The sequence below is a fragment of the Cervus canadensis genome, chromosome 11, assembly GCF_019320065.1.
Source record: "Cervus canadensis isolate Bull #8, Minnesota chromosome 11, ASM1932006v1, whole genome shotgun sequence".
NCBI classification, from domain to species: domain Eukaryota; kingdom Metazoa; phylum Chordata; class Mammalia; order Artiodactyla; family Cervidae; genus Cervus; species Cervus canadensis.
In genome coordinates this window covers 2,623,425-2,650,506 of record NC_057396.1, presented here as the reverse complement: position 1 = coordinate 2,650,506, position 27,082 = coordinate 2,623,425, and positions in this window count along the sequence as shown.

Below are 27,082 nucleotides of genomic sequence, written 5' to 3'. Positions count from 1 at the left end.
ACTTTGCCGACAAAGGTCCATCTGGTCAAGGCTATGGTTTTTCCAGTGGTCATGTATGGATGTGAGAGTTGGGCTGTGAAGAAAGCTGAGCACCAAAAAATTGATGCTTTTGTACTGTGGTGTTGGACAAGACTCCTGAGAGTCCCTTGAACTGCAAGGAGATCCAACCAGTCCATCCTAAAGGAGATCAGTCCTGGGTGTTCATTGGAAGGTGATGATGCTGAAGCTGTCCTTCCAATACTTTGGCCACCTCGTGCAAAGAGTTGACTCATTGGAAAAGACCCTGATGCTGGGAGGGATTGGGGGCAGGAGGAGAAGGGGGCAACAGAGGATGAGATGGCTGGATGGCATCACCGACTCGACGGGCATGAGTCTGAGTAAACTCCGGGAGTTGATGATGGACAGGGAGGCCTGGCATGCTGCAATTCATGGGGTTGCAAAGAGTTGGATACGACTGAGCAACTGAACTGAACTGAAGTTAAATTTGCCCATTCCAGCATATTTTAGTTCACTGATTCCTAAAACATCAATGTTCACTCTTGCCATGTCCTGTTTGACCACTTCCAATTTACCTTGATTCATGGACCTAACATTCCAGGTTCCTATGCAATATTGTTCTTTACAGCATCAGACTTTCCTTCCATCACCAGTCACATCCACAACTGGGCATTGTTTTCACTTTGGCTCCATCCCTTCATTCTTTCTTGTGTTATTTCTCCACTCTCCTCCAGTAGCATATTGGGCACCTACCAACCTGGGGAATTCATCCTTCAGTATCATATCTTTTTGCCTTATCATAATGTTCAAGGGGTTCTTAAGGCAGAAATACTGAAGTGGTTTGCCATTGCCTTCTCCAGTGGACCACATTTTGTCAGAACTCTGCACCATGACCCGTCCATCTTAGGTGGCCCTACACGGTGTAGCTCAAAGTTTAATTGAGTTAGACAAGGCTGTGGTCCATGTGATCAGCTTGATTAATTTTCCATGCTTGTGGTTTTCAATCTGTCTGCCCTCTATCTGATAAGGATAAGAGGCATATGGAAGCTTCCTGATGGGAAGAACTGCCTGAGGGGGAAACTGCATCTTGTTCTGATTGGCAGGGCCATGCTCAATAAAACTTGAATCTGATTTTCTGTTAATGGGAGTGGCTGTGCCTCATTCCTGTTGTTTTACCTGAGACCAAACTGTGATGGAAGTAATGAAGATAATGTCAGTTCAGTTCAGTTCAGTTCAGTTTAGTCTCTCAGTCATGTCCGACTCTTTGTGACCCCATGAATCGCAGCACACCAGGTCTCCCTGGCCATCACTAACTCTTGAAGTTTACTCAAACTCATGTCCATTGAGTCAGTGATGCCATCCAGCCATCTCACCCTCTGTGGTCCCCTTCTCCTCCTGCCCCCAATCCCTCCCAGCATCAGGGTCTTTTCCAATGAGTCAACTCTTTGCACGAGGTGGCCAAAGTATTGGAGTTTCAGCTTCAGCATCAGTCCTTCCAATGAACACCCAGGACTGATCTCCTTTAGGATGGACTGGCTGGATCTCCTTGCAATCCAAGGGGGTCAGCCTCCTTCAAATGTTGCCTTGCATGCACTGCCTCACTCAGTGTCCCCGACCCTGTAGCAGGCCACCACTGACCTATGCCTCTGCCACAGACTCCTGAACACTCACAGGTAAGTCTGGGTCAATCTCTTGTGGGGTCATTGCTCTTTTCTCCTGGGTCCTGGTGAGCACAAGGTTTTGTTTGAGCCCTCCAATCATCTCTGGCCAGTATGGGGTTTGATTCTAAACGTGATTTTGCCCTTCATACCATCTTGCTGGGGCTTCTCCTTTCTCCTTGGATGTGGGGTATCTTTTTTTGGTGGGATCCAACTTTCTCCTGTCAATGGTTATTCAGCAATGAGTTGTAATTTTATAATTTTCACAGGAGAAGATGAGTTCACGCCCTTCTACTCTGCCGTTTAAGGGTATATTTAAAAGCATTATGTATATATAAACATGGGTTTCCTAGATGGAGCTAGTGTTAAAGAACCCACCTGCCAGTGCAGGAGATGTTAGAGACACAGGTTTGATCCCTGAGTCGGGAAGATACTGTAGAGGAGAATATGGCAACCCACTTCAGTCTTTTTGCCTGAAGAATTCCCATGGACAGAGGAGCCTAGTAGGCTACAGTCCACAGGGTCACAAAGAGATGGACATGGCTGAGGCAACTTAGTACCCAAGCACACACACATATGTATATACCAGAGAAGACTGAGGCGGGAGGAGAAGGGGGTGACAGAGGATGAGATGGCTGGATAGCATCACTAACTCAATGGACATGAGTTTGAGCAAGAGTCAGGAAATAAAGAAAGACAGGGAAGCCTGGCACACTGCAGTCCAAAGTGTCACAGAGTTGGATACGACTTAGTGACTGAACAACAACAACTTATGTATATGTTGGGGTTAATGGCCACCTCCATCATATATATAAAATGGCATCATTGCTTTCTGGTGATGGAATTTTATTGATTAAAAAATCTCTTAACAATACTTTCTGTATGGCTTAATTTTTCTGCATGAGAGAGCATTACTTTTAAAGTCAAGGGAAAAATAAGCTGGAGAACAGAAAAAGCGAATATGCATTGAAGTTCAACATACAAATATATTAAATATAGCCGACTTCACTATTTGTGAATATGCCTACTTGCTAAAATCTTAAAATCAATATTCACCGCACTTTTAGGTCTTTTGTAGACATGTACAGGGTGGTGAAAAATTGAGTTTTCTGAAAAGCATGATTCCAGCTGGGGTGGAACAAGGTGACACTCTGCTTTCTTGTTTCATCTCACACTATAATCAAGTGTCCATTTTCTGGTCTATTTCATCTGGTCTATTTTTCTCATCTTAAGCTTTTTGTTGAGCACCTTGTTTTTTAGGCCCTAGGATAGTTCTCTAGGCTGTGATGTATCTTACACAGAAAACAAATGTGTTAGTTAAGGTATAGTTCTTGTGCTATTGGCCATAAATTCAGAGGTAATGAGCCAATAATATGTTTTATGATGTTTTTAAATAAAGTTCACATAAAACCATGTTATATATAGATCAGTTGACAAAAATGTTGTGACCTGAGGCTTGTAGGAATAAAACTCTATTTCCCCTAGTAGCAAGGGTTCAATATTTGTTAATTCAGTGGTCACAGTAACTTTATAGAATATAACTTTTAATACTGTGAATTATGGAGATCAACTATACTGATTTATAAATTGTTATTTAGCTTCTCCAGAACTGTTTTCACAACTCCAAACTGGCTACAGTGGTACTTATCTCTTGCAATTGTTCTGAGTATTAAATATTATAAAAATGGAAGACATGTTGTAGAGCTGACACTAGTCCCATCGAAGACTTGACTTACCCTCTTCTTGAGCTTCTTAACACTGTCGTCATATTGAGGTATTTTTTTTTAACGCTACATACTCACACTCGAAGTAATAGCTGCCAATAACACATGTTGTCTTTGTTAGGACCTCTGAAGCCTCACACACAGAACTTACCAGTCTGTATGTCAGATACTTTGAAAGTTATAGGACTTACATATTTTGGATAAAGATGATATAAAATATATTCTGGATTTAGGAATTCACTCCTGAGAGCTGCCTCTTAATGAGAACATGGCCAGTAACTTTTTTTTTTTTTCTGGTTAAAATTCTGCCATATTTTAAGTCTTTGCATTTGCTGAGGATAACCTATTTCTTCTTTATGGGCAGTTCTGAACCCTCAGTTTCAATGGAAGCAAGGCTAGATGATGAGAAACAGATGTGTCTCTGAGCACATATAAGGGAATATAATGATTCAACTCCTAATAATCCTAAAGATGAGATTAGAACTAAAGCTAAAATAAAGTGCAATTTCTTCCTTACTATTCCTTCATGGAGAATGAAATGGCAATCCACCTCAGTATTCTTGCTGGGAGAACTCCATAGACAGAATAGTCTGGCGGGCTACCACCAATGGGGTCACAAATAGTCAGACACAACTTAGTGACTCAACAACGTTCCTTTGAGAACCTTTGTTAAAGACCAGCATCTGGTTGAACTCTTGCTAGCAACTGATTTCAGGAATTCAAACCTGGTGTGATTTGGGATTAAAGGTTCTGGGGATAGTTTAGTAAGTGGCATAAAAGAAATATGATCAGAATTCCATCCCACTTAATAATTTTTAATGCCTTAAAATTTATCTATTAAATTTTCTTCTTTCACAAAGTGTCCTCAGCCAGGATCAGTTGGACACACATATATAACACTGTTTTCTTTTGGATCTAGGAATTTTCCTGAGTTATTGCATGTTAAGTTATATTTTTCCTTAGATAAAAGCATGGGATTAGAAAGTGTAACCATAGCCTAGGGCACAGCATATACACAGTGAGTTTGAACTCAGTACCAACACACAGTGTTATAGATTATTAAGACTTGTATAGCTTTATAACTTGCCAAGTTTTAAATAGATCATATGCTTAAGAAAAGTCCTTTTTTTTCTACTTGTTTTCAAATATAATCATTTTAGTAGCAAAACATAGTCTATATGACTTTTATTGTTGTAAACTCTGAAAGTTCTCTTTTTGATCAGTCAAGATCTTAACCTCTGTTGAGACAGCTAATTCAGATTCTTCAGATGAAGAAAGTAGGAATTTAGAATTGAATATAAGGAAAGAGAATTACTTGGTACATGTAAAATGATGGACTTATCCATGGGAAACAAATGGTCTTGATATGAGATATATGTGTGTATATGTACAGAGCAAGGGACTTCCATGATGACTCAGACAGTGAAGAATCTGCCTGCAATGCAGGAGACCTGGGTTTGATCCCTGGGTGGGGAAGATCCTCTGGAGAAGGGAATGGCTACTCACTCCAGTATTCTTGTCTGAAGAATTCCATGGACAGAGGAGCCTGGTGGGCTACAGTCCATGGGGTTGCAAAGAGTCGAATGTGACTGAGCAGCTAACACACACACAAAGGAGAGAACTAACTTTTATTTATTTTTTTTCATTTATTTTTATTAGTTGGAGGCTAATTACTTAAGTCTGGAGAACTAACTTTTAGAGTAAGGGGACAGGTGAGATGGGAAACTGGCAGGAATCAAAGGGTGTGGCACAGCCAAATTCATCATGAAACTGTGAAATTGAATCTGGAACAGAAGAATGCAGTAATAAAAAAAGTTAAATTTAGAATGCACCTTTAAGAAGCTTTGTTATAGTGAAGTAGTACCAACTGTTTTACTATTTGAAGTTCTGGCCAGGGTCAAGCTAGAATGTTGGGATTTGTTTTCAGATGGAAGCTATTTGAAACTGCTATTGAATTGTAGCACTACTGGCTATTTTAGGCTTATCTAACAAGTCACTCAAAGCACACTATTTAGCACTGCTTTTGCAGAAATAATTTTTAATTAGATTTTAGTAAGAAAATCAGCTTTTAATTGTCACTAAAGAAATTGTTTCCAAAGTAATTGGTGACTCTGTCCTTTTATTGGACAGAAGTGCACCTAGCAAGAACTGTGAAGTCAGGATGTTTAACTAAGTCCTAGGGCAGAAGAATTGAGCTTCTCTGCTAGCTCAGTTGGTAAAGAATCTTCCTGCAGTGCAGGAGACACCGGTTCAATTCCTGAGTTGGGAATATCCCTGGCAGAAGGGATAGGCTACCCACTCCAGTATTCTTTGGCTTCTCTGGTGGCTCAGACAGTGAACAATCCACCTGCCATGTGAGAGACCTGGGTTTGATCCCTGGGTTGGGAAGATCCCCTGGAGAAGGGAATAGGGAATGGCTACCCACTCCAGTATTCTGGCCCAGAGAATTCTATGCACAAAAGATAGTATTCTGACAGGCTATACAGTCCCTGGGGTCTCAAAGAGTCAGACATGACTGAGTGATTTTCAGTGCACTTCAGGGTAGAACAAATGCAAAGTACATTCTTAATTCTAGGAGCAGTTGTCATTTATCATTAAATCAGAAGGATTTTTAATATATCAATTTTACTGCCAACTCAGTATCAAGAGATTATATAAATGAAATAGAAGACAAAGCTGTGACTGCAAGAAAGTTTACTATCATAGCTATTCTAAGACTTAAGGATGACGGACTTCAGCACACTCAAGTAAGCAAGGTCACTCTGACCCTGAATCCTATTGAAACTATGTTAAATGCCTGTCCACAATTTACTATCATTCTCCAAGATCCTTTCTCTGTCTCTTTTCAAAAAAGTTCTGTGTATTTCTGTTTCACATAGTAACTTCTGGTTAGCTTTCCAGTTTTCAGATTTCTCATTACTTAATTTACAACATACTACTCTAGGCTTACCATGCCCTGTGTGTGAACTATCCATGGACTATGACTCTTTTCATTATGCTGATTCACTCCCTCTCTCCATTTTCATTCATGGAAGGATATTGTGCTTGCATTTAAGGATATCTAGTGATAGTCGTGGGGTGATCACAGATTCATAGAACAGATAAATTAAAATTGATTTTTAGATGTTTCTACATAAGAACAGTAATGACAGTAATGTAAAACTTTTTATTATAGAAAATCACAAGTAAAGAAAGAACAAAGAAGAATGATACTGAAATTTTAAAATACACTTTATTAGAATAGTTTTAGATTTACCAAAAACTTACAAAGACTGTGCATAGACTGACATAAGCCCCATACCTAGCTTCCCCTATCAATAACATCTTACATTAGTATGGCACATTATTATAAGTAACAAACTAATATTAACTCATTGCCATTAATTGAAGTCCATACTTAATTTGGATTTCATTAATTTTTGCTTAATGTCTCTTTTCTAGTCCATCTAGGATAATACATTACATTTAGTAATCATGTCTCCTCAAGCTGCTCTTGACTGGAACAGTTTTTCAAGCTCGTTTTTATTGATCTTGACAATTGTGAACAACACTGGTGAAAGCAATTGGTATTTGTCTAGTGTTGCTTTCTGACAAGACTGGGGTTTGGGTTTTGGAGAAGAATATAAGAGGGGTCAAGTGTCCTTTTCATCATATTATATAAGCATGTACATTGTCAACACGATTAAAACTAATGGACTGGTTCCGAACTGAGAAAGAAGTATGTCAAGGCTGTATATTGTCACCCTGCTTATTTAACTTATATACAGAGTACATCATGTGAGATGCTGAGCTGAATAAAGTACAACCAGGAATCAAGATATCAATTGATTGAGAAATTAATATCAATAACCTCAGATATGCTGATGACACCACTCTTATGGAAGAAAACAAAGAGGAACTGAAGAGTCTCTTGATGAAAGTGAAAGAGGAGAGTGAAAAAGCAGGTTTAAAACTCAACATTCATAAAACTAAAATCATGGCATCTGGTCCCATCACTTCATGGCAAATAGATGGGGAAACAATGGAAACAGTGACAGACTTTATATTCGTGGTCTCCAAAATCACCGCAGTTGGTGACTGCAGCCATGAAATTAAAAGACGCTTCCTCCTTGGAAGAAAAGCTATGACAAACCTAGACAGCATATTAAAAAGCAGAGGCATTACATTGCCAACAAAGGTCTGTCTAGTCAAAGCTTTGGTTTTTCCAGTATCATGTGTGGGTGTGAGAGTCTGACTATGAAGAAAGCTGAGCGCTGAAGAATTGACGCTTTTGAACTGTGGTGTTGGAGAAGACTCTTGAGAGTCCCTTGGACAGCAAAGTAATCCAACTAGTCCATCCTAAAGGAGATCAGTCCTGAATAGTCATTGGAAGGACTGATGCTGAAGCTCCAATACTTTGGTCATCTGATGTGAAGAGCTGACACATTGCAAAAGACCCTGATGCTGGGAAAGATTGAAGGCAGTAGGAGAAAGGGGTGACCGAAGAGGAGATGGTTGTATGGCATCCCCGACTAGATGGACATGAGTTTGAGCAGGCTTCATGAGTTGGTGATGGCAGGGAAGCCTGGCGTACTGCAGTCCAAAGAGGTCTGGTGTCACAAAGGGTCGGACATGACTGAGCAACTGAACTGAACTACAATGATTGATGCCGACTTTGATCACTTGGCTAATCATTATTTTTTAGGTTTCTACATTATAAAGGTATTCTGTACTCCAAATTCATGCTATACTCTTTAAAAGAAAAACAGTAGCATTTTGTATCTAGAAAGCTAAAAAATGAATGGTCAGCAGTATAGCAAATCAGAGGAAGTTTAATCCCAGTGAAGAAATGGAGATATATCCTAACTTGCATTGCAGAAATTTACAAAGGATTATAAATTGGTGGAAACCAGAAAACTCTGGAAACAAGATTATCGTGTGGCTGTTTGTTCCCAAATAATTGATACAACACTACTAACTTTCACTACAGCCCATTATTCAAAAGCCCTACACTTGTACAAAAGGTTAAACTACCTAAATTAGAATATATAGCAAGAAAGAAGACATGCTTTGATATGAAAAACAGAGCAATCATCATTTATTCAGAGAAATAAGAAAGGGTATTTTGACTCTAAAATAAGAACAGTAAGCTGCTAAAAGCAATAAGTAAAACTATCAGAAACCAAAAGTATACTTTTAAAATTAAAAAAAAAAAAGTACAATATGTACAGAAGAGAGACAAAGAACTCAGGGAAAAAGTTTTTGAGGGAGACTGAGAGATTTCTCCAGAGGCTGCTAATATATACTATATATGCATTCTTTTTCATTTTATTGTTGTTTAGTCACTGAGTCCCAACTCTGTGACCCCATTGACTCCAACACTCTAGCACTCTAGGATCCTTTGTCCTCCAGTATCTCCCAGAGTTTGCTCAAATTCATGTCTACTGAGTTGATGAAGTTATCTAACCAACTCATCCTCTGCTGCCCCTTCTCCTTTTGCCTTCAGCCTTTCCCGGCATTAGGATCTTTTCCATTGAGTTGGCTCTCTGCATGAGGTGGCCAAAGTATTGGAATATTTCCATTATGGTATATCACAGTCTATTGCATATAGTTCCCTGTGAAAACTATGAATTAAATGTGAGTAAAGATAAACTAATGGGATTTTTTATGGAAGAAAAACTTCCAAACATTTAGCCTCCATGCATGTTTTCTCAGAAAGTCATTGAAAAATGCATTTAGTCATCCTTTTTTTTTTTTTATTCACATGAAGGCAAAAATACAACCAAGAGACACCCCCAAGTACTCATGAACATCCTCCAGAGCAGCTGCAGGGTCTAAAATTCACCCCAGAGACTGTCTCTGCTTGTTCTTGGAACATTTGCCATGAAAAGCAGCCTCAAAGCATTCCTCTACTTTTGACAGAGCCCATCTATTAGCATCCTGTGTAGGGGGAAATTACCCTTTTAGCCAACCCTCCTCTATTCTAATTTGTGGAGACCATGGGAGTTGTCCCAGAAGAGGAGGTCTGGCTTGGTTGGGGTGAATGGAGATGAAGTTTCCTAGGAAGGCAAACAAGGTGCAGTTTCAACTGGCAGGGTGTGCTACGTGATTTCCAGTGTTTGGGGGAGTAAGGGCCGTCCTGGTGGAGGGCGGGGAGAGGACGGCTGGGCTGCTCCGAGTCAGGAGGGCCCAGAGAGCGGCAGGACAAGGCTGTGGGCCTGCAGCCGCAACCACTTTCCAGAGAGAGCCTGAAATTGCAGGGTGTCTGGAGCTCTGTGGGTGGCAGGGGTGTCCCGGGAGCCCCTGTGCCAAGGCCTTTCCTTCCTTATGTGTCCTTGGGGAGTTTGCCTCACACCCCTGAGCTCACAGTCCCCACTGCCCGTGGACTCTCCATTCTTCCCTCCCAAAGTTAGAGTCACTGGTGCCAGAGGCCTAGCTCGGTGTGGAAGAAGCTCTGGTACAAATGCTGCTCATGGTGTCACCTTCAAGGGGCCAGAACTGTGACGTGAACGATGCAAGTGCAGACCCAAAACCCTAGCCTTTTAGGAGCCTGGAAGTCCTGGTACCAGGACGGAGGCTTCTGGCCCAGAATCCTGGGGCCTCAATACAGTGTCTGCCACGATCTTAGGTCTGAGCAATGCACTCACACTGAACCACATATTTATGCAAAACTCTGCATTATATAGTAAAAAAAAGAAAAAAAAATTACTCCACTCTATTATTTCCACCTCTACTATTAAAATACAGAATCATTTATCAATCAAGATATGTAAAAGAGATTGGTTCAGGCTATTGATGATGAATAAACTTTCCCTTTTATTTAATTTTCAATAGAGATTTCAACCAGAGATTTTACTAAATTTACTAATCATTATTCTCTCACATATTGAATGACTCTTATGTGCCAACTCATGTCTCAGGCACCTGGAATGTGGTGGTAAATGATGTAGATAGATAATATTTAAGACTTCGGAGCATGATAGGGGAGGCAGGATATTGATAATTCTAAACATGATCTAGCAGTTATAATAAAAAGGTATATGCTAGTTACAGTGGGTGCATAAAGAAGGAAAGGAGCCTCTCAAACTCAGGAGTATGGAGTTTTCAGAGAGTTTACAAAGCAGCACTTACATAGTTTAAAAATGACCAGCGATTTTCCAGATAGATAAGGTAGAGAATTTTAACTGAGAAGATAGAACAGGCACAAAGGGATGAAACAACTTGGTTCTTTAGTCAAATGCAAGTAATTTCATGTAGGGCTTGCATACAAGTTGTACATTTGTGTGATTTGAGTCAGGCTCCAGGACAAAGAAGCATGGAAGGAAGGTTTAGATCTGTGTATCAGTCTTACATCTGTGAAATCATGCATTCTATAATGAATAAACCTAAAACCAAGCCTTGGATAACTAATGCCTCAAAGTAACTATGTAATGTATCTAGACCTCTCTTGATCAATCCTATCCTGTATATGTTTCACTCTTATCCTGATTCAGTGTTCTAGATTCTTGCTTACTCTTTCACTTATAGTTTTCATAACAATGGTTCCCATTTTAACTCTTTGATGCTTAAAAAAATGTTCATTTTGGATATATTTCACTGGATTCAGGGTATCTTGGGGCTTCTTTGAACATCGAGTGTTTAAGTTCAGTAACATCACTATTAAGCTACTTTTTTGCTTATATTTTGACTATTTTTAGTTAAATGTGGCAAAGACAACTGCCACTGATAAAAACAGGAACCATTCATAAATGTTTAAAATTGATATTGTGTTTTCATCTCGTGGATATCAATAACAAACCTGGTCATTGCATTTCTGATTTACATACAAGACAGAAAGACAAATGCTGATTTAGACAAGGGTTCTTGTTTTTCTATTCACTGCTATTTTCAAATTCTAAAGTATATTTTGATTAACTTATGAGCTTTCTAAATGAAAATAAAGCTCAAAAGCTGTCAAATATTATTAGACATAGTTCCAGTATCAAAGTTGACATGTAATGAACTTCATTTCATTCTTTGTAGCATTTTTAATACTCCACAGAATAAGGTATACATTATTGCTAACTGAAAGCTAATAGATATAACTAATTAATTAAGAAAATCACTAGCTAATTCAGAAGTAAAACAGTCAGGAAATATCAGTTTTTACAATATATTTTCAATCAGCACAAAAACATAAAGAAGTCTTTTAAAAATATTTCAAAAGATAAAGATTTTGCACTATTTGAATAATAATTCTCAATATTGTTAGTATCTTCATCATTATTTTGAGGAGCATATTTATGTTTTAGGATCTGAAATCATTGGTGAAATTAGTGCAGTGTAGTACTCTGCATTTAGTGAAAATTCAATAAGCAGTAACTGATTTATGATGTGTCAAAGCAGCTTTCTTCCCTCCAGTATGAGGTTGTATCTACATGAAAACAACTAACGGAAAAAATGCAACTATTCAATCATTATGCTATACCCATGCAAAAAATTAAATTCAAACAAGTTTAAAAACCAATTATTTTATCAGAATTGAGTCGTTGATTTGTATATGTAGATATCTCCAGAATGTAGGATTTCTTGTCTTTCATCAGGATGCATCTGGTTATTTAGGTTGCTTTATTACTTCCCAAACTGCATATCAACTTTTTATCAAGGAATTACCACTAGCCAATTGGGGTTAAACTTGGCAGTTCTTTAGAATTTATAGTAACTGTTATTCACAAAGGCTATGTCAAGGGAAATAAAAATTGTCACAAGGCATTGGAGATGACTGATTAATACTATAATTCTTTTCATCAGAATTTTAAAATGCTGACTTTTCCAATTATAGCCTTTTTCATCACTTTTTAAAACTAAAGACTTTATTGAAATAATTTATTGAAGTCAGTTCTATATAACAGGTAGAAATATAGTCTTCGGAGCCAGATGCCTGGGTTTAAATCCTGATTCTGCCACTTTCTACATGTGTGACCTTGAGCAAGATACTTAGCCTCTCTGTCCCTCATTTGTATATCATATATCATTTCTAAGAAATGTATATAATAATAATATTTATATTATAGATATAAATATAGAGTTAATGTTTGTAAGTCACTTAGAATGATGCTTGGAATATAGTAAGCACTATATAATTTTTCCTTAAAATGAAATAAATCAATTAATACATTCTCAGCTAAACATGCTTATAATACTGAACACTGGGAACAGAGGACCAATGAATACACACAGGCCAAAAAATAATAGTAATAAAGAAATCTCATCACCAAGAAATAACCTGTCAGCATTTTGTGAATATTATTTCAAAATTCACTCTTTAAAGATGTATAAAAAGAATAATCTTCCTTATGGACCACAGACTTGTCATGGTGAAGGGCTTACATAATTTAAAGAAGCTATGAGTCATACCATGGAAGGTCATCCAAGATGGACAGATCAGAGTGAAGAGTTCTGACAAAATGTGGTCCACTGGAGGAGGGAATGGGAAACCACTCTAGTATTCTTTGCAAGAACTCCATGAATAGTATGAAAATGCAAAAGATACGATACTGGAAGATGACACCCCCTGGTAGGAAGGTGTCCAGTATGCTGCTGGGGAAGAGTGGAGGGAAATAACTAATAGCTCCAAAAACAAAGAAGCAGCTGGGCCAAAGCAGAAATGATGCTTGGTTACGGACATGTCTGGTGGTGAAAGTAAAGTCTGGTGCTGTAAAGAGCAATGTTGCACAGGAACATGGAATGCTAGGTACATGAACCAAGGTAAATTAGATGCGGTCAAGGAGGAGAGGGCAAGAGTGAACACAGACATCTTAGTAATCAATCAGTACACTAAACGGACAGGAATGTGTGAATTTAATTCAGGTAATGATTATATCTACTACTGTAGGCAAGAATCCCTTAGAAGAAAAGGAGTAGCCCTCAGAGTCAACCAAAGTCAGAAATGCAGTACTTAAATGCAATCTTAAAAGTGACAGAATGATCTCAATTTGTTTTCAAGGCAAACTATTCAACATCACAGTAATCCAAGTCTATGCCCCTACCATTAATGCCAAAGAAGCTGAAGTTGACCAGTTCTATAAAGACCTACAAAATATTCCAGAATGAACTCCAAAAAAAGGTGTCCTCTTCATCCTAAGGGACTGGGATGCAAAAGTAGGAATTCAAGAGCTACCTGGAATAACAGGCAAGTTTGGCCTTTGAGTATAAATTGAAGCATGACAAAGGCTAACAGAGTTTTGTCGAGAGAACACACTGGTTATAAAAATACCATTTTTCAACAACCCAAGAGCCCACTCTACACATGAACATCACCAGATGGTCAATACTGAAATAAGATTGACTATATTTTTTGCAGCCAAAGATGAAGTTCTATACAGTCAGTAAAATCAAGACCTAGAGCTGACTGTGGCTCAGATCATGAGCTCCTTATTCCTCAATTCAGGCTTAAGCTGAAGAAAGTGGGGAAAACCACTATGCCGATCAGGTATGACCTAAGTCAAATCCTTTATGATTATATAGTGGAAGTGACAAGTGGATTCAATGGATTAGATCTGAAAGACAGAGTGCCTGAAGAATTATGGATGGAGATTTGTAACATCACACAGGAGACAGTGTTCAAAACTATCCCAAAGAAAAAGAAATTCGAGAAGGCAAAGTAAAGCAAAGAGTCAGTGATGCTCTCTAACCATTTCATCTTCTGCCACCTCATTCTCCTTTTGCCTTCGGTCCTTCCCAGCATCAGGGTCTTTTCCAGTGAGTCAGCTCTTAGTGTCAGGTAGCCAAAGTATTGGAGCTTCAGATTCAACAATAGTTCTTCCAATAAACATTAAGGGTTGATTTACTTTAGGATTAACTGAGTTCAGATTTTATCTCCTTGCAGTCCAAAGGATTCTCAAGAGTCTTCTCCAGCACCACAGTTTCAAAGCACCAATTCTTCAGTCTTCAACCTTCTTTATGGTCCAACTCTCACATCCATACAAGACTACTGGAAGAACCATAACTTTGGCTATATGGAACTTTGTTGGAAAAGTGATGTCTCTGCTTTTTAATACGTGTCTAGTTTGGTCATGGTTTTTCTTCCAAGTAGCAATCATCTTTAAATTTAATGACTATAGTCACCAACCACAGTGATTTTGGAGCCCAAGAAAATAAAAATCTGTCACTACTTCCACTTTTTCCCCTTCTGTTTGTCATGGAGTGATGGGGCCAGATGCCAAGATCTTATTATTATTTTTTTTTAATGCCAAGTTTTAAGCTAGCTTTTTATGCTCCTCTTAACTAGAGGCACCTTAGTTTCTCTTCATTTTCTGCCATTAAAGTGGTATTATCTGCATTTCTAAGGTTGTTGATATTTCTCCCAGCAAACTTGATTCCAGCTTGCAATTCATCCAACCCGGCATTTCACATGATGTACTCAGCATAAAACTTAAATAAGCAAGGTGGCAAAAGTTCCCAATTTTGAACCAGTCAATTTTGTTCCATGTCTGGGTTTGTTACTTCTTGACCCTTATACAAGTTTCTCAAGTGATAGGTAAGGTGGTCTGGTACTCACATTTCTTTAAGAATTTTTCACAGTTTTTATGATCCACCCAGTCAAAGGCTTTAGCATAGTCAATGAAACAGCATTAGATGTTTCTTTAGAATTCCTTTGCTTTCTCCATGATTCAATGAATGTTGTCAATTTGATCTCTGGTTCCTCTGCTCCTTGAAACTCAGCTTGTACATCTGGAAGTTTTTGGTTCATGTTCAAGGCTAGCTTGGAAAATTTTAAGCATAAACTTATTAGTATGTAAAATAAGCACATTTTTTACAGTAGTTGCAGAATTCTTTGCAATTGCCTTTCTTTGGGATTGAAATGAAAACTGACCTTTTCCAAACTGACCTTTTCCAGTTCTGTGGCTATTGCTGAGTTTTCCATATTTACCAATATAATGAGTGCAGCACTTTAACAGCATCATCTTTTAGGATTTTAAATCGCTCAGCTGGAATGATGTCATGTCCACTAGCTTTGTTCGTATTAATGCTTTATAAGACCTACTTGACTTCACACTCTAGGATGTCTGGCTCTAGCTGAGCAACCACACTATCATGGTTATCTGCATCATTTAGACCATACTTAACAGTTCTGTGTATTCTTGCCACCTCTTCTTAATGTCTTCACCTCTGTAGGTCCTTACACTTTCTGTCCTTTATAGTACCCATCCCTGCATGAAATACTCCCTTGAGAGCTCCAATTTTCTTGAAGAGAAATCTAGTTTTTCCCAGTCTATTTTTTTACTCTATGTTCTTTTACATTGATGATTTCGAAAGGCATTCTTTTCTGCCTTGCTGTTATCTAGAACTCAGCTTTCAATTGGATATATATTTCTCTTTCTCACTTCTCTTCTTTCCTTAGCTATTTGTAAAGCCTCCTCAGACAACCATTTTGCCTTCTTACATTTCTTTTTTCTTTGGGATGGTTTTGGTCACTGCCTCTTGTACAGTGTTATGAACCTCTGTCCATAGTTCTTCAGGCACTCTGTCCATCATTTCTAATCCCTTGAGTCTATTTGTTACCATCATTTGATAATTGAAAGGGATTTTAGTTAGGTTATACTGAATGACCTACCGACTTTCCCTATGTCCTTCAATTTAAGCCTGGATTTTTCAGTAAGGAGCTCATGACCTGAGCCACTGTCAGCTGTAGGTGTAGTTTTTACTGACTGTGTAATGCTCCTCCATCAAATCCTCATGATGATTATTTACTATTCATTAAGTGGAAGTGAATCATCATAAATATTTTCTCCTTGACTTCACTGAGGAGGAGAAGCAGAGAGAAAGGGTGGTCTTGCTGTTTCAGGGCGGTAGAAGGGGCGAGGTGGAAGGGGAGGCAGGAGACACAGGCACATTTGGTGTAAGTCTATGAGAAATACATTGTCATTTCTATCTGACATTTTTGCTTTTTCATTTTTCTAGAAATATTTCCATACAATACCAATCTTTCTTTCACCACTTTCTGTAGTTTGTGTGCTCATGTCATAGCAGGGTCCATGTTGTAAAAGACCTCAAATGCAGTTTTGAATTATCAGAACCCTTCTGTCAAACTCTCTAATGTCAATTTGTTTTCTGGAACTGCTTCTGCTGTATCTCTTCCTCTTCATCTGGTTTGGAAACACTCATCTCCATCATGTTGTCTTCTGTTAATCCCTCTAGTGTGGTATTTTGTGCTTCTCAGGTGACTCAATGGTAAAGAAACTGCCTGCTAATGCAGGAGACACAGGGGATGTAGGATCAATCCCTGAGTCAGGAAGATCCCATAGATGAGGAAATAGCAACCTGCTCCAGTATTCTTGCCTGAAAAATCCCATGGACAGATGAGCCTGGCAGGCAACCGTCCATGGGTTCACAAAGAGATGGACACAATTAAATGACACAACTAAACATGGTGTTCATTATCTCTTGAATTTCTCTAAGATCCATATCTTGAAATCCTTCATTTCCTACTCTCTCTCTTTTTTTTTTTTTTTTTACCATATCCACAATGTCTTGCATGATATCTGTAATTAGCTCTGTAGTAAATCATATGAAGTCTTGGACAATATCTGGACCCAGGTTTCTCCAACAGAAATATGCTATCTTGAACCTGTTGGCTTTAATGTTTTTTTCTATAATAACAATGGCCTGTTCAATGGTGTAATCATTCCAAACTTTCACAATTTTCTGTAGGTTTCTTTTCTATTGTGTTGATAGTCTTTTCCATAGAGTACAGTGTATAATGAGCCTTAAAAGTCCTTACAGCCCCCTGTTCTAGAGGCTGAATTAGAGACATTGTGTTTGGGGGCAAGTAGACCACTTAAATGCCTTTGGTATTGAATTCATGAGTTTCTGGGTGATGAGGGGTATTGTCCAATGTTGAAAGAACTTTAAAAGGCAATGCTTTACTAGGCAAATACTTCCTAACTTCAGGTACAAAGAATCAATGGAAGCAATACAGAAAAAGGGTTCTGGTTGTCCAGATCTTCTTATTGTGCAACCAGAAGACAGGCAGCTTGTGCATATAATTTCCTTTCAATGCTCAAGTGTTAGCAGCTTTATGGATAAGGACAGTTCTGATCAGAACCCAATACATTTTCAGAAAACAATAGAGTTAGCCTTTACCTCCTTGCCTTAAATCCTAGTGCTCACTCCTCTTTGTTGCTAATAAGTGTCCTCTGTGGCATTTGTTTTTTCCAAATGGGAAACTTATCTTTATTAAAACTTGTTTAGCTTTTGTAAATAGTGCTGCAATGAACAATGGGATAGGGATACATGTGTCTCATTAAATTTTGGTTTTCTCAGGGTGTATGCCTAGGGTGGGATTGCTGGGTCATATTTTACAATAGCTAGAACATGGAAGCAACCTAGATGTCCATCGACAGATGAATGGATAAAGAAATTTTGGTATATATACACAATGGAATATTACTCGGCCATAAAAAGGAACACATCTGAGTCAGTTCTGATGAGGTGGATGAATCTAAAACCTATTATACAGAGGGAAGTGAGTCAGAAAGAGAAAGATAAACACCGTATTCTAACACATATATATGGAATCTAGAAAAATGATACTAAAGAATTTATTCACAGGACAACAGTGGAGAAACAGACATAGAGAATAGAATTATGGACATGGGGAGAGTGGAGGAGAGGGTGAGTTGTATGGAAAGAGTAACACGGGAACTTACATTACCATATGTAAAATAGATAGCCAATGGGAGTTTGCTGTATGTCTCAGGAAACTCAAACAGGGGCTCTGTATGAACCTAGCGGGGTGGAATGGGGAGGCAGATGGGAGGGAGGTTCACAAGGGAGGGGATATATGTATACCTATGGCTAATTTATGTTGAGGTTTGACAGAAAATAACAAAATTCTGTAAAGCAATTATCCTTCAACAAAAAATAAATAAATTTAAAAAAAAAGCCTATTCAAGAAAATATCCATTCTCCTTAATGATTTGCTTAATGGCATCTGGGAACTTGTCTGTTGACTCTTGGTCAGCAGAAGCTGCTTCTCCTATTTTCTTGACATTTTAAAAAACAAATGTCTTTCTAAATTATCCAACCATCCTTTTCTGGCATTTAGTTCTCCAGCTTTAGATTCTTCTCCTTCCTTTTGCTCTAAGTTTTCATGTAACAGGCTTGTTTTTTTTCTTAAATCATGTAAGTCTATAGGTATGTCTTTCTTATGTCAATTCTGCCAAAAGCCACATTTTTAATATGAGATAAAAGTTATTTTACAAAAAAATGCAAGGTTTTCACACCAGATTGTGTAACTGCATCGACTGTTTTTCTTTTATTTATTTCTTCCTCTTTTATTTAAACAATGAATTTATCTCAATGTAGTGGGCCACTGCAGCTGCATATCTCAATCTATAGTACGTATCAAGCAATTCAACATTTTCTTGTCATGCCATGCCTTTTCTCTGCTTTTTGGGAAGCCTTCCAGCATTACTAGTGGCACTTGCTATGGGTCCCATATTATTAGTCACCATTATTGGTGAATTGAACTAAATACATGAAAAATATGTGAGAATCACAAGAGATCACTTTTTACTGTGATATGCAATTTCATGGCCTCACATGGCATTTTAAGCAGATATAGCACTTGAGCTAACCACAAAAACAATAAGAGGATATTATGAAATTATTTCTGTAGAATCACACATACTAGAGTGATTTTATGCAGTTGTGATTTAATACCGCATTTTTACATTTGTTTATGTTTCTCTTGACTGGGAATGGTGACACTTATGGTCTGTAAGAGTTTATGTGCATAAGTATGTATAAATTTTAACTTAATAACAGATCTGTATATATTTTATGCTAGTGCATGATAAAACAGACTAGAATCTACACATATTTTATGCTACATATTGACATCCACCTTATTTAATTTATATGCAGAGTACATCATGAGAAATGCTAGGCTAGAGGAAGCACAAGGTGGAATCAAGATTTCTGGGAGATATATCAAGTACTTCAGATATGCAGATGACACCACCATTATGACAGAAAGTGAAGAGTAATTAAAGAGCCACTTGATAAAGGTGAAAGAGGGGAGTGAAAAGCTGGCTTAAAACTCAACTATCATAAAATGAATATCATGGCATCTAGTCCCATAACTTCATGGCAAATAGATGGGAAAACAATAGAAACAGTGACAGACTTTATTTTCTTGGGTTCCTAAATCTCTGCAGATGATGACTGCAGTCATGATATTAAAAGAAGCTTGCTCCTTGGAAGAAAAGTTATGACAAACATAGATAGCATATTAAAAAACAGAGACAATACTTTGCAAACAAATGTCCATCTAGTCAAAGCTATGGTTTTTCCAGTAGTCATGTATGGGTGTGAGATTTGGACCATAAAGAAGACTGAGAGTTGAAGAATTGATGCTGTTGAACTGTGGTGTTGTAGAAGACTCTTGAGAGTCCCTTGGACTGCAAGGAGATCAAACCAGTCATTCCTAAAGGAAATAAACCCTGAATATTCACTGGAAGGACTGATGCTAAAGCTGAAGCTCCAATATCTGACCACCTGATGTGAAGAGCTAACTCATTAGAAAAGATCCTGATGCTGGCAAAGATGAAGGCTGTAGGAGAAGGGGATGACAGAAGCTGAGATGGCTGGATGGTATTACCGACTCAATGGACATAAGTTTGAGCAAACTCCAGGAGATCAGAAGGACAGGGAAGCCTGGCGTGCTGCAGTCCATGGGGTTGCAAAGAGTTGGACATGACTGAGCGACGGAACAACCCATTCCTGCATTTCAGGCAGATTTTTTTTTTTTGGACTGCAAGGAGTTCCAAACAGTCCATCTTAAAGGAAATCAGTCCTGATCAAGCAAATTTTTTAAATTTATTTGTTTTAATTATAGGATAATTATTTTATAATATTGTGATGAGTTTTGTCATACATTAATCAGCCAAAGGAATGCATGTTTTCCCACTCTGAACCCTCTTGCCCTCACATCATTCCTCACCCAATCCCTCTGTGCTTTCCTTAAGCACCAGTTTTGGGTGCCTTGCTTCATGCATAGAATTTGCACTGGTCATCTATCTTAAACATGTATAATATACACATATTCGTTGCTATTCTCTCAAATCATCCCACTCTCAGGTGGATTCTTTATCACTGAACTACACTGAAGTTTGATTGCCATGGTTTAAATAGTGGTTTGATCATATACTAGATATGTGACTGTAGACTGCTTATTTCATCCTCTTGTGAACTAGTGTCCACTTTGATAAAATAAGGATAACTGAATGCCTATTTTATAGTGTTCTTGTAGAAATTGAATGAATATGTGTACATAAAGTGATTAGAACCAGGCCTAAGATGAGAGCTCAGTGAATATTAATAGTTTATAAAACAATTATCTATTATTGTAAAATTGAATTTATAAATAAAAAGAAAATGGTAAATTGTATCATGATCTTATACACAAATACCAAAAGTTTAAAGTCCTAACTGCCATTGCTATTAGAGAGAAGAGATTTCTCTAAGACCAGAGCAAACAGAGATTTCATGTAAAAGGCTTTTTTATTTTTTTATTTTTTTCTGGAAAGAGGTCATTTTTATTATTTAAAAATTATATAAACAAAGACTGGTAAACGTCCATTTTTTTTTTCCCCCCATCTGCCCTCGAGTACCCTACTCATACTCTCAAAGCTTTACTCTGATTACCCTTGATTGCTTCTCCCTATCATTTAGGCTCTTCTGATATCAAAACTTAAACATTTTCCTAGAGAATTACTTTCTCCCATTGCATTTTTTATTGACTTCATAGATTGGCCCTTAGAAAACAAACAGACCCACTTCTTGTTTCAGTTTGCTGAGCTTTAATTTCATGCTCCACTAGGAAGAAGATTCCTTGATGTTATTCCTGGTAGCCATTTGGAATAGGGTGAAGTGGAGAGAACAGGGCAATAGAGGAGATTTATGTTGACTTGCAATTTCTAATAGTTGATAGCTTGTGGCAAACAATAATAAATAGTTCCTTAGTGACACAATTTTAATCAAAAGCAAGTTGTATTACCCTCTGATTTTTTTCCTCCTTGAATATTCAATTTATATTCATTATAGGCATCTATGAATCAGAATTTAAAATACTGCAATTTAAAAAAAAAACTCATTCATATTACAAATCTCTCTTTTATCCATATATACTTATAAATATACATACTTTTTTTAACTGAATGAGCCAAAATAAATGAATAATTTTGAAGGCAGAAATCATACCCTAGAGTCTAGCACAATACCTGGCATAGAGCAGGCATCCTCAGTACATCCTTATTAAATGAATAAATACCATTTTTTTAGTCAGATAGTTCTTATTTATTCTTATGAATAATTCTTATTCATCTGACATTTATTCTATATTTTCCAGGTTGCAATCCCAGTGGAAAACAGTTTCTCAGTCATTCACTGACTCAGTGTTTAACATAATCTTCCTATGAATCAATACTGTTAGCCTTCTTTTATAGAAAGGGAAAAATAGATCATATAGTTTAAAATAACATCCCCAGAACATAAAATAGGGCAAATTCATAGATGAAAATGATGGAACTCAAGATTTCTTATATATTTTTTCTATAACATGAAAAAATTTCAAATGCTCACAGAAAAGGAAGTCTCAATTAGAGCTTTCATATTTGCACCATTTGATTAAACAAATGAATACAAGAAAATTACAAAACATGCAATATATCAAAGTGAGAGGAATTAGTATTGTTGTGTATGTATGTGTGTGTGTATGTTTATGTGTATGCATGTGTATAGATGTACGCTTGCATGTATATTTTAGATGAATGCGCTTAGGTAAGTAAAAAACTGGGTGGACCAGAGGGAGGTTCTAGTTGGCATGTAATAAATGATGATAAATATACAGAAAGAATGTAAATACAGATCTTAAGTTCTATATTGAAGATTTAATATTTTATGAGAAAGAGTAAATCCAAGATTGATTCTTCAGCTGTATTAACATAATGAATAATGTATCAGAGTAATGTTCTGATCCTTATGCACATGAAATGTCATGAGGGGAAACTTTTTTCATTCTGCTACTACTTGAACTTTGTTTGTTTTTGGCCCAATATAGTTCATAACACAATGCTAATTCAGCATGGAGGTCTTTCTTCTCTTGCATATCATTATTTCAAGTATTTGGTAAGCTTTTACATATGTTTGGCCCAATATCTGCTGGAGCCTGTATTTCCAGAACATAGTCATAAGCAATCCGCAATTTCTAAACGTGTGTCTAAGGAATTTACAAGCATGCTCATAGCCCAAAGAGCTGGAAGAATTTCCTGAAGAACTAGAAGCATATTGTAAGACCAGCTTTTAGGACTCTTGTGGTTTGTCATGTATTTCTGAGAAAAATGTTCACTTAATACAACCTTGCTTTAAGCATTTAGGGAGGTTATAACCCACTGTAATTACTCTTAGCAGATCAATTATCATACCACAAGTTTGATAACTAGAAAAGCAATTATAGATATAATAGATTTAAAATCATAGCATAAGTTTTGTCTCACCAAGATGTACAGTTATCAGCAGACAGTTATGAGGCCACAGATGACCTGCTAACCCATGGAACTCTACCAAGCAAGATTTCTATCTTTTTTTTGGCTCTTGAAGTTGTTATAGCAGTTAATACCCCAGAATAATGTTATTTTTCTTTCTGATTTAGTCTTGTCCTATCACTTACTAAGCTCCCTCACACTTTGTGTCCCAGTAATACCATATGGAGATTTCCACAGCTTCCCTGCTGTTCCTTGCTTTAGCATTGATAATCATGCTGTCTTTTCTGCTGCCAATGTTTTTTCTTCTACTCATTATTTCAGATTCAACTCATTGTGTAATTTTCTCCAAGAGACTTCCATGAACACAGAGATTGGGTATCTACTCTCTGAACCCAATAATTAGTTCTCACCGATATATTTGTAACTCTGTATACTGCTGTCCTGGGTGTTCATTGGAAGGGCTGATGCTGAAGCTGAATCTCCAAACCTTTGGCCACCTGATGCGAAGAGTTGACTCATTGGAAAAGACCCTGATGATGGAAGGGATTGGGGGCAGGAGGAGAAGGGAATGATAGAGGATGAGATGGCTGGATAGCATCACTGACTTGATGGACATGGGTTTGAGTAAACCCCGGGAGTTGGTGATGGACAGGGAGGCCTGGCATGCTGTGATTCATGGGATTGCAAAGATCGGACATGGCTGAGCGACTGAACTAAACTGAACTGACTGATACTGCTTTCCATGTGTTTTTACCCTTTCAGGTTAGAGTCTGTATCTTATTCACATTTCTAGCTCTCAACACCTCAAATAATTGAAGACACAGTATTGGCACTCAAAAAATTTTTGTTGTTGTTGAGTCATTAGCTTTAGGTAGTCCACAGAGAAGGTAGAAGTCCAATTTGAGTACTCACAGGAACATTTCTAGTAGACTTAAAAGGTAAAGGGAGGTTTTCATTTCATCTTAACCAATCAGAGCCCAAAGATCCATTAGAGACAGGGGGTTATGACATTTGCACAGAAGAGTAAGGTTGTTGTAATTTATTAGTTTTTAGAGGGGAATTATAAAGACAAATTAGCATATGTGAGGGTCAGATACTAAGGAAGTCGGTCACAGCATCAGTATTTAGTCTGGAAAATAAAATCTGAGTCTTAGGGATTCTGGGGCCTCATTTGTGCCTGATAACTGTAAAATCAGATCTTTTTAAAAAATTGAAGAAAAATATGGCAGAATTTAATTGGGAGATAAACAAGGTGAACTCAATACATTTTTGTGAAGAGATCTTTTTGAGCATTTCCTTTTTTTTTTAAGAACTAGCTTCTTGTTTCTGAAGGATTGAAAATTGCGGTGATCCAGGTGCCTCAGTCTGACAGGATTATGGTAGTCTGGAATTCGACAGAGCACTCTCCTTCAGGCCAAAGTACGTTTAGGGTTCAATGGCCAGGGCTCCAGGGCAGTAGGAGTGCTGGCCTCTGAATGCTGACTTGAGTGATTAATGTGGTAATCTGTGTTAGTGTGGGTCAAAGAGAGAAACTGATATTCCAGATTATCCAGTGGTTATTTACCTGGGTCTTGTACAATATCATTGTTGGAGATGTGACCACAAGTAAGATTCAATAATACAAGCAATACGAGAGCAGGAGAAACTGAACTTGAGAGGTTCATTCAGCATGTGTTAGGGACTGTGGTAACTAACGGGACCTTCTTCATTGCTGAGATTTACAGTTATAGATAAATTGTCTTTCCTCTTCCTTTCTTTTCTTAAAGTAATAATGAAAAATTCCAACCAGATTCAGAGCCAGGTTATGAAGGGAAGTCTCTAGCAAAACAATTTTACAATGTCACATGCAGATTATTTGAAAAGGTACTGTGGTATATATTATATTTTATAATAAATGGTGGAACAGAAAATTCTTTTGAGCTTGAGGCTAACTAATTATTGCTTTACCAAATGTCTGCTGAAAAGAGGGAGCTCCTCACCCATAGACCTCTTCTCTTACCGTTCTAGCTTTGGCGTCATCCTCACTTGCTGAGACTGTGGTGGTGGTTCAGTCACTAAGTCGTGTCAGACTCTTGCAACCCCATGGATTGTAGTCCACCAGGCTCCTCTGTCCATGGGATTTCCCAGGCAAGGATACTAGGGTGGGTTGCCATTTCCTTTTTCAGGGGATCTTCTCAAGCCAGGGATCAAACCCAGGTCTCCTGCATTGCAGGCTGATTCGTTACAGACTGAGCCACTTGTCTAGATTATTCAGTGACATTATTTCTTCAGTCTATCTCCCTATTTTAATTCCTGCTCCAAATATTCTTCACAACTTTTGTTAACCTAATCTTATTCTGTTAAGCAGTAGAAAAATTTTTATGAATACAGGCTGGATTTTTATTCACTTAACGAATCTCATTAAATATTGCTGCTTGATCACTTTCTACCACTCTCCTTCATCCTACGACTACTTATTTTTGTAAGCTATCCTCCTTAGACAGGATAAAAAAGTCATAAACTAAAGAGAGTCTTGGGATGTTACTGATTTGTTGAAATCTAGATTTATTCTGATAATTAATATTTTGATAAGTTCTGAGAAATTGTCTAAAATTATCCAAAGTACACTCAAAAATTAATGTAAATAAGGAAGTGCAAAAAAGACTTTTGTGTAAGTTTTTAAAGCCTTTTTTAAAAGTGCTTTCTTCTCCATGGGAAACACTGAGACCCAGATTTGTTAACTGAGTTCTCCTGGACTGAGCAGTTAGTCAGAGTTAAAGGCAAACTGAGACAGCAGGTTCCTGTTTCCAAGTTCTGTAACCAAAGAGGTAGCCAAGATCCCTTTGTATGTGTATTGTGTGTTTGAACTGACAGTGTGAAAGAAATTTAATTCTTCTAAATGAAAGAGCTTGTTTCCTTTGTGTAATGTTACAATTTCTTTGTGGCTCTAAGAACCAGTTGTAGAAAATATATCATTCCTGGCAGCAGAAGTATAAAAGATAAAATATATTTCATTGCAATGAGAAACTACACATTTTCTAGGTTTCCTGAACAGTTGGTGAGCACAATCGGAGTGGACTTGCTCTTTGGGTTTAAAGCCTTGTGTTTATAATATTCTTAGATTTTATGTGGCTCTTTCAGCTTTAAAGTACACAGGGCATACGTTGCTGCTGTTCAGTCTCCCATTTATGTGTGACACCTTGCTACCTCATGGATGCAGCACGCTGGGCCTCCTTGTCCATCACCATCTCCTGGAGTTTGCCCACATTCATGTTCATTGCATCAGTGATGCCATCCAGCCATCTCATCCTCTGACTCCCTCTTCTCCTTCTGCCCTGAATCTTTACCAGCATCAGAGGCTTTTCCAATGAGTCATCTGTTCACATCAGATGAACAAAATACTGGAGCTTCAGCTTTAGCATCAGTCCGCCCAGTGATTATTCAGGGTTGATCTCCCTTAAGATTGACTAGCTGGATCTTGCTGTCCAAGCGACTTTTTGGGAGTTTTCCCCAGCACCAAAGTTTAAAACCATCAATTCTTTGGCATTCTGCCTTTTTTAAAGTCCAGCTCTCACAACCATACTTGACCACTGGGAAGACCATAGTCTTGACTATGTGGACCTTTGTTGGCAGAGTAATGTCTCTGCTTTTCAACATACTCTCTAAGTTTGTCATCGCTTTCCTGCCAGGAAACAATCATCTTGATTTCATAGCTGCAGGCACCATCTACAGTGATTTTGGAGCCCAAGAAGAGGAAATCTGTCACTACTTTCACATTTTCCCTTCTATATTCCATGCAAAAAAGGGGCCAGAGGCCATGATCTTAGCTTTTTTTTTTAAGGGTAGCCTTAACCCAGCTCTTTCACTCTACTCCTTCACCCTCATCAAGAGACTCTTTAGTTCCTCCTTGCTTTCTGCCGTTAGAGTGGAATCATCTGCATATGTGAGATTGTTGTTGTATATATTAAGATGCATTTCTGTTATTCTTATGACATGTTTCTCAAAATGTCTTTTAAGACATTTTGAACATGTTCATTCAGTAATTTAGGAAACACGTAGTACTTTAGAAGATAGATTTGAAGATCACTAGAAATTTGATTCATCATCAATTCACATACATGAAAAAAGTCTGTGAAAAAAAAATGCCAAGTAATCACACATCATACTATAATAAGGAAAAATACTAGTTGTCAATTAGTTTTAATTTTCATTTTAT